Here is a 7,284-nt window from a genome sequence, read left to right on the forward strand (position 1 = left end):
GTCTCTCTCTCTCCTTCATTCTCTCCACCCAATCTTCTCTTCTTTTTCTCCCCCCTTCCATTAACCCCCGTCCCCTCCATCGATCCCTGCTTCCGTCTCTCTCTCTCTCTCTCTCTCTCTCTCTCTCTCTCTCTCTCTCTCTCTCTCTCTCTGACAGTTCATATGTTCGTCATAAATTCATATACTCTTACACACACACACACACACACACACACACACACACACACACACACACACACAAACGGGTATATAAACAGTAGGCCGTTCCCAGTCTTTATCATATTAAGGTATCGACTTAAAATTCTGCACCCCCTTATTGGTACGGTATACTCTATTTTACAGTTGATGATTTTAGGTATTGTGTTAATATTTTAGTGTCAGAGAGAGAGAGAGAGAGAGAGAGAGAGAGAGAGCGGGTTGCCCTTTACCCTCACATGTACGTCAAAATGACTCATGCGTTACGAGAGAGAGAGAGAGAGAGAGAGAGAGAGAGAGAGAGAGAGAGAGAGGAATGAACGAAGGAGGAAGAGATTAAGAGGGAGGGAACTGATAAACGAGGAAGGGATAGAGGAAGAGAGGGAGGGAGGTTGGGAGGGTTCGAGAGGGAGGGAGGGAGTGTATGAATGAAGGGGTGAAGGAATGAATGACAGAAGGAAGAAGGAGGCAGAAAAGAGGAGAAAGAGAGGGAGAGACTAAGGGGAGAGGGGAGGAAAAGAGGAAAGGAAGGACCAAGGAAGGTAGACATAGAGGGAAGGGAGGGAAAGAGGGAGGGAGGGAGAGACGGAACGGAGGGAGGGAGGGAGGAAAGGAGGTAAGAACTGAGGGACGGAAGAGAGAGGGAGGGGGGACAGGAAGGGGGGGAGAGAGTGAATGAATGACGAAGGGAAGGAGGGAAAGAAAGAAGGAAGGAGGGGAAGAAAAATGGATGAAAAAAAAAAATAGGGGAAAAGAGAGAGAGAGAGAGAGAGAGAGAAAGAGAGAAAGAGAGAGAGAGAGAGAGAGAGAGAGAGAGAAAGAGAGAGAGAGGAAGGGTTATCTAGGCAGGAAGTCACATTATCTTTAGTAGTCTCACGTAACGATTTCTTAATATATTATGCTAACTTACCTAGGCTCCGTAACACCTTTTCCTATGCGATTTGTTTTATTTATCACACCTTACTGTCCTCTTCTGTGTTATATATATCCTTCCAATGTCGCCACACTCCACATATATAACCTACAAAAGGATATTAACCAGTCATATCCAAAAATAAATCACTAACGAAGAGGTGTTAGGGAGCTTTCTTATTTGAGGTAGATTTTAGGGGTAGATATCCGGCCGGGGCATTCTAACCACTATGCCACTAGACGCCTTAAAAATAAATAAAAACAGAGGCTCGTATTCTGATCGGCAATGGAAGCTCCCTAACGCCTGTTTCTTACCGACTAATTCTGGACCTAGTGTGTTACTGCTCTCCTGCAAGTTATAGTATGTAAGTATCGATGTTAGAATGCAGTAACAGACAAGAGAAATATAATGTGTAGTGTGGTAAATATATCGCAAAAGAAACGGTGTTAGGGAGCCTCATTACTAGACAATAATACTGACCAGAGAACAAAATGATTTCCCAGACACACACTATACACTGTTCACTTTAACTTGACCCAAATATTCGTGCTTTTGCACCTTATATATTCCTAGTAGCTCAGTGGCGAAGATGGACAATGCTACGGCTCTTCATCACTCCCTTAGCACTTCTTCGTGACTATCATCAAATTCTAGGGCTAATCTATTGCTATAACTCAGCAGTCAAGGTTGGAAGATGGTAATTTTAGGCCAAGTTAGAGTAAAAAGGGTACAGGAAAGACTGGGGCTTCTATTTCAAACGTAACTGGGAAGGTAGTTGTTTTTCCGACTGCAGAGAGAGAGAGAGAGAGAGGGAGGGAGGGAGAGAGAGAGAGCAAGGTCTCAGACAATAGGTTCAACGTCATTTCAAGGCCTCTGGTGGAAAATGGAAAGCCAATACAAAGTCACGTAAGCAGATAGATACATAGATAGATAGACAGAGAGACAGATAGATAGATAGATAGATAGAGAGAGAGAGACAGAGAGAGAGACAGAGAGACAGACAGACAGACAGACAGACAGACAGAGAATGAGACAGACAGACCGACAGACAGAAAATATACTTGGTAATGGGAATACACACAGAAAAAAAAGTAGGATATATTAAACAGGCTGATAGAAAGGTATAATAGATGAACGATAGATAGATAGCTGGACAAATAGATGGATAAATAGATAGATGCATAGACTGACTGAAGAATGGGAAATTAGATTGTTGGGTGGATATACAAATATAAAAATGATATACAGGGAGATATGGAGAAATAAATGAAAAAAAGAGATAAAGAGATATAGATAGATAGACAGATGGAGATAAATAGGTAGGTAGGAAAGTAGGTAGGTAGAAAGAGAGAGAGAGAGAGAGAGAGAGAGAGAGAGAGAGAGAGAGACTGGAAGTGGTTAATCCCATACGATATAAAATTAGGGTTTAGAGCTTGTCTTATCTGAACGAGAGGAAATTCACCGACAGAGAGAGAGAGAGAGAGAGAGAGAGAGAGAGAGAGAGAGAGAGAGAGAGAGAACAACTTATCTCAACCCAACAATAGAAAGACACATCCAGATGAAAATTTAACATACCTGTGTGCCAAGCCGGAGGAGGTGGAAATATTCGTAAGCAATATTTCAACTTGCGTAAGACAGATTCAGAATAAAAAAATTATATTACATTTAATTATACTTACATGTGTTAATAGTTACAGTATATCGCTTTCATATACCATCTTTAAATCCTGCAAGTTTAATGTAAATTCTTATAGTCGAAGTAACTCTAGCTTTTAATTTCAGGTAAGGCCAGGTAATTTTATGCAGGTGCGAGTGACTATTGGAGGCTGAGAGTTTTAATACTTTCGGCAGTTATGCTTGCATGGTCGTAGCAACTCTAGATACCCCCGCCACGAAATTTGGAATACGTTACTTTATGTATTCACCCCTGTCTGTCTGTTTGTCCACAAGATATCTCAAAAAGTTTTCAATGGACTTCAATGAAATTTTGTGAGTATGTGGGTCATGGACGAAGTAACAGCTGAATTAATTTTGGTGGTGATCTGAGTTCGGGTCCCAGTTCAGGACTGTTTTTTGTATGTTTATTTGTTCACAAGATATCTCAAAAAGTTATTTATGGATTTCAATGAAATTTTGTGGATTTGTGGGTCATGAGTCAAGGACGATTTGATTAAGTTTTGGTGGTGATCTGAGTTGTTTGGTATAGGCTGAGGTATGCGCTCTTTGAGCGCTATCTACTTGTATTCTACAACAGCTGAACCCAGACGATTTTTTTTAGCTAACACTGAGTCATGCTGTAGAAGTCTGAGGGTACTGTTCTAATGTAATATAGTTCTGGGCGTGTGCCATTGCGTGTGTGTGCGTGTGTATATGCATGTTTGCGTGTATGCGTGCGTGCATGCGTGTGTGTGTGTGTGTGTGTGTGTGTGTGTGTGTGTGTGTGTGTGTGTGGGTGTGGGTGTGAGTGTGTGTAGCTCAGTCGAATCTGAAAAAAGGATTTCAATGAAACTTGGCAGGATGGTAGGAATAGGGTTACACATGGCCTCGCTTCAAATTCATGTCGATTGAAAATTTTGAAGGGGTGTTTTGACTCCTAAATGTTCCCGTTGGTTTTAGATGATACTGGACGCGTCTGGGATTTTCCGTAGAGTTTCAGGTGTCGATGCATAAAGCGTTGGTTGCGAGCAAAGCGAAGCGCGGGCCCAAAACGCCTCTAATTTGAACCATTATTGAGTGCTTATATTTCCACTTTTAACCTTCTCCTGTAATTTCGTCGGTTGAGGAAGCTCCCTAACACCTCTTCCTAAGCGATTTAGTTTGTTTGCTATACCTTACTGTCCTCTTTGGCGTTGCACAAATCTTTCCAGTATCTCCATACTCTGCATAAATAACTTCCAGAAGAATATTAAGAAGCGATACCCCAAAATAAATCGATAAGGAAAAGGTGTTGGGGAGCTTCCTTAGCCAACGAGAATTTGAACCTAAGGATGTTAATTTTCTCACATTTTGACCCCTTCATGATGACCATAACTCTAGTATTCTATTCCAACTAACGCCAGATGATTGTATGCAGTTGACAGTAGGTCATAGGTGTCTGTCATATGCCAAATAAATCGCTGAGGAAAAGGTGATAGGCAACGTTATCTGTATATCTGAAGGTGACCTCAGTGTTAATGTCCTCATTGTGATGAATTGCTTCCTCCTTTCTCCTCCTCCCTCCCTCTCTCATTCCTAACCCCCCCTACCCCCGGCTCTCTCTTACTCTCTCTCTTTCTCTTTCTCTCTCTCCTGTGGGGGTGGCAACAACCTCGTTCTAAAATTAATGCACTTGTCAGGCCCCTCGGTCACCTTACGACCCAACACCACTCGACTCCAGGGCATTATTTTGTTTGTGTGTGTGTGTGTCTGTGTGTGTGTGTGTTGTATCGTTTTAATATCGACATTATTTTCCTCAGTAACATCCACGATGGGACTGAGGTGTAATGTGTATGATAAATCGTTGAGGAAAGGGTGTTACGAAATCTCCAATACCACACAGAACGTTAAAATTCTTTGATATATTACATATAGTTTTATGATCGATATTTTTCGCATCTACAACTTACAACAGGATACTGAGGTGTAGCAAGTAGAATAAGTTGCTCTCGATCAGGCGGTACGAAATGTCCAAAAAACTTAGAACTCAAGCATCAATTTTAGTGGGTGGAAACCAACTCACTTCCTGTCACTAATTAAGTTTGATCATAAAAAAAAAAAAAAAATGCTTCCCAATCTCAAATTTTCAATGGGCACCCACCATCCACCTCACCTGATCAATGTAGCGCTCATTTCAGGTGACTCCACGCTGAATGACAAATCCTAGTAATTTCCTGTATGGTAATCCAGGGAACCATTTATTACGCTGGGTGGTAACCATGAAGAAAAAGGGACACCTGATGTTCTAGTGTGTTAGTGCGCCACAGTCATATTTCCCACAAAATACAACCCAGAAACGAGGAACGGGTCACTGGTCTGGAATATCCTAGCCCCGGGACCCTACGCTTCTGATGGGTCAATAAAGGAATAAAGGATAGAGCCAAGTGAAATTTTACGGAGACGTTCTTACAGTACATTGCAGAAGAACATTTAGATATTTAGAACTTAACTTATCTATCTATCTATCTATCTATCTATCAATGTCTGTCTATCTATCGTCCAATCCTTCATGTCCTGCTTGAAGTGTATGGGCCAGTCGCTCTTCCATGGGTGGTATTATGTGAGAAACTGTAATCAGAGTTCATATATAAACTCTCATGGGCCACATCAGGCTGGGACGTCTTAAACCACTAGACCACCAGGCGTTCACTTGGTTATATGGTTACCACCTAGCGTAGTAGGCGGTTTCCTGGACCGCAAGAAAATCATTTGGCTCGTCAGTCAGTACATTAACCTGTGAGTGGATGGTGGTGCCCCTCCCCCACCTGCCACACACACCACAAAATTAACCACAAAAGAAACTATTATTATATACTTTTATTTCCAGTCTATGTTAACTCCTTCAATCAGTCAGCGTTGTTTTTATTTTCATTAGTAATCTCCCAACATCTTTGTTAAGCTTAAAGGAGATTTATTGAAGGGATTTAGGAAGAAAGCTGAATCCACTAACCAGGAGGTAATGATAATAGTAATAATAGTAGTAGTAGTAGCAGTAGTAGTAGTAGTAGTAGTAATAATAATAATAAACATTAAAGATACTCTCAGCGACATTCTTACACTCCACATCAGAGGGACTGCCAAAGGATATTTCGAGCTTACTTCCTGTCACGAACAAACAGCCTCGCAACAAACTATTATATTCTCTTACCTAAAGAAACAGGACACAGACTAAAAAATGAAATAAAACAAAATAAATAGAAACTCAAAATTGCTAAGATTAGACCATCAAAGTGAAATTTTAAACAAATATCTTTTTACAATCGAGTGCAAAGGCATTTTAACTTGCACTGAAAATTCACTTCTTGTCACGAACCAGTAGGAACGAAGGGAAAACATAAGTAACTACATGGCTTAGAAATCCAAGTCTTAATTTCTTTCATGTGTTTCGACCGAAGTAAAATTTTAAATCGACTACTCAGCATTGGTTCTGTTAGTTCTCTGAAAAACTTTTACGCACGCGAAAGCAGTCAAAAAATAGCACACAGACTTCAGTAACGTAAATACTTTCGTCTATTCCCCCAGTATATTCTGCGTTATTATTTTTTCATCTCAACTTGGCCAAGATTTCCGTCATCTTTGCAGCTTATTTCACGTAACTTAGTGGCAGAAAAGACAGCGCTACGGCCATACATCCTTCCATAGCACGTTTTCCTTGAGTAACAGGTTATACTAATGTTGATCTTTTGCTACACCTCAGCACTAAGGATGGAGAGACGGCAATTTTAAGCCAAGTTGAAATGAAAACATTCTTACAATCGATTCAGATGGATTTGTAGACTTTGAGATCCGTTACAGCCGCCACATTCCCTCCACCTTTCCTCCACACATCTACCACCAGACTGGAGGTAAAAATATCACCCACCCTCCCTTCGTCTCTCCCATCTGCTCACCCTACCGAGACCATGAGAGAAAATGGAAGTTAGTTGCCTCAGTTTAAAGGGGAACTATGGGATATAAGGCGCTCGTCAGTGTCCTCCATGTGCGTTGTCGTTTGTTCTGAGTGGTAAGTTAAGAATCCAAATGAAAAATAATGGCGCTGTCTGTTAGAGATCCCGCCATTACCCTTCCTGGCCTTGACACACCTATCTCTATTGACCTGTCCGCTGTACTCGTATTGGCATAAACAACTTCTGTCATTCATTTTACACCTTCTCCCACTGCTGCCGACTGTCCACTTACTCCTCAACTCTCTATCATTGAAATTCTCAGCTCAGAGCTCTTACTAACCCCTCCCATTCTATCCCCACCCTGTTCCCAACTGGGTGAGCAATACTCAGCTTAAATTGTCTATTCTTATCTCTGCTCTCGACTTCCTCCTTTCTGAAAACCCCTCAGGCTTGATCATCAGCGGTTTCCAAGCATCCCTCGTCCCCCTTTGCACCCCTCTTCCTCCGCTTCCCCTCCCCTCTTCCGTCCTCTCTCTACTTCTGTCTCCATCAGGCCCACACCCTCATTTTACGGTTTTCATTGCTGGGCCTCCA

The 7,284-nt window shown here is 41.7% G+C and overlaps 1 protein-coding gene across 1 annotated transcript in view; it reads right to left on the reverse strand.

Annotated features, from left to right (window-relative positions):
• Positions 1-6,627, reverse strand: part of LOC145407826 (uncharacterized) — a 38,789-nt gene extending 32,162 nt beyond the window's left edge. Inside the window, exon 1 of the mRNA XM_080278682.1 lies at positions 6,557-6,627. The gene's annotated coding sequence lies outside the window, so the exon portion shown is untranslated. The remainder of the gene's footprint in view (positions 1-6,556) is intronic.
• Between the last annotated feature and the right edge of the window lie 657 nt (positions 6,628-7,284).

The sequence above is a fragment of the Coenobita brevimanus genome, chromosome 74, assembly GCF_032717465.1.
Source record: "Coenobita brevimanus isolate Jiangsu-jjx chromosome 74, ASM3271746v2, whole genome shotgun sequence".
In the NCBI taxonomy this organism is placed as follows: domain Eukaryota; kingdom Metazoa; phylum Arthropoda; class Malacostraca; order Decapoda; family Coenobitidae; genus Coenobita; species Coenobita brevimanus.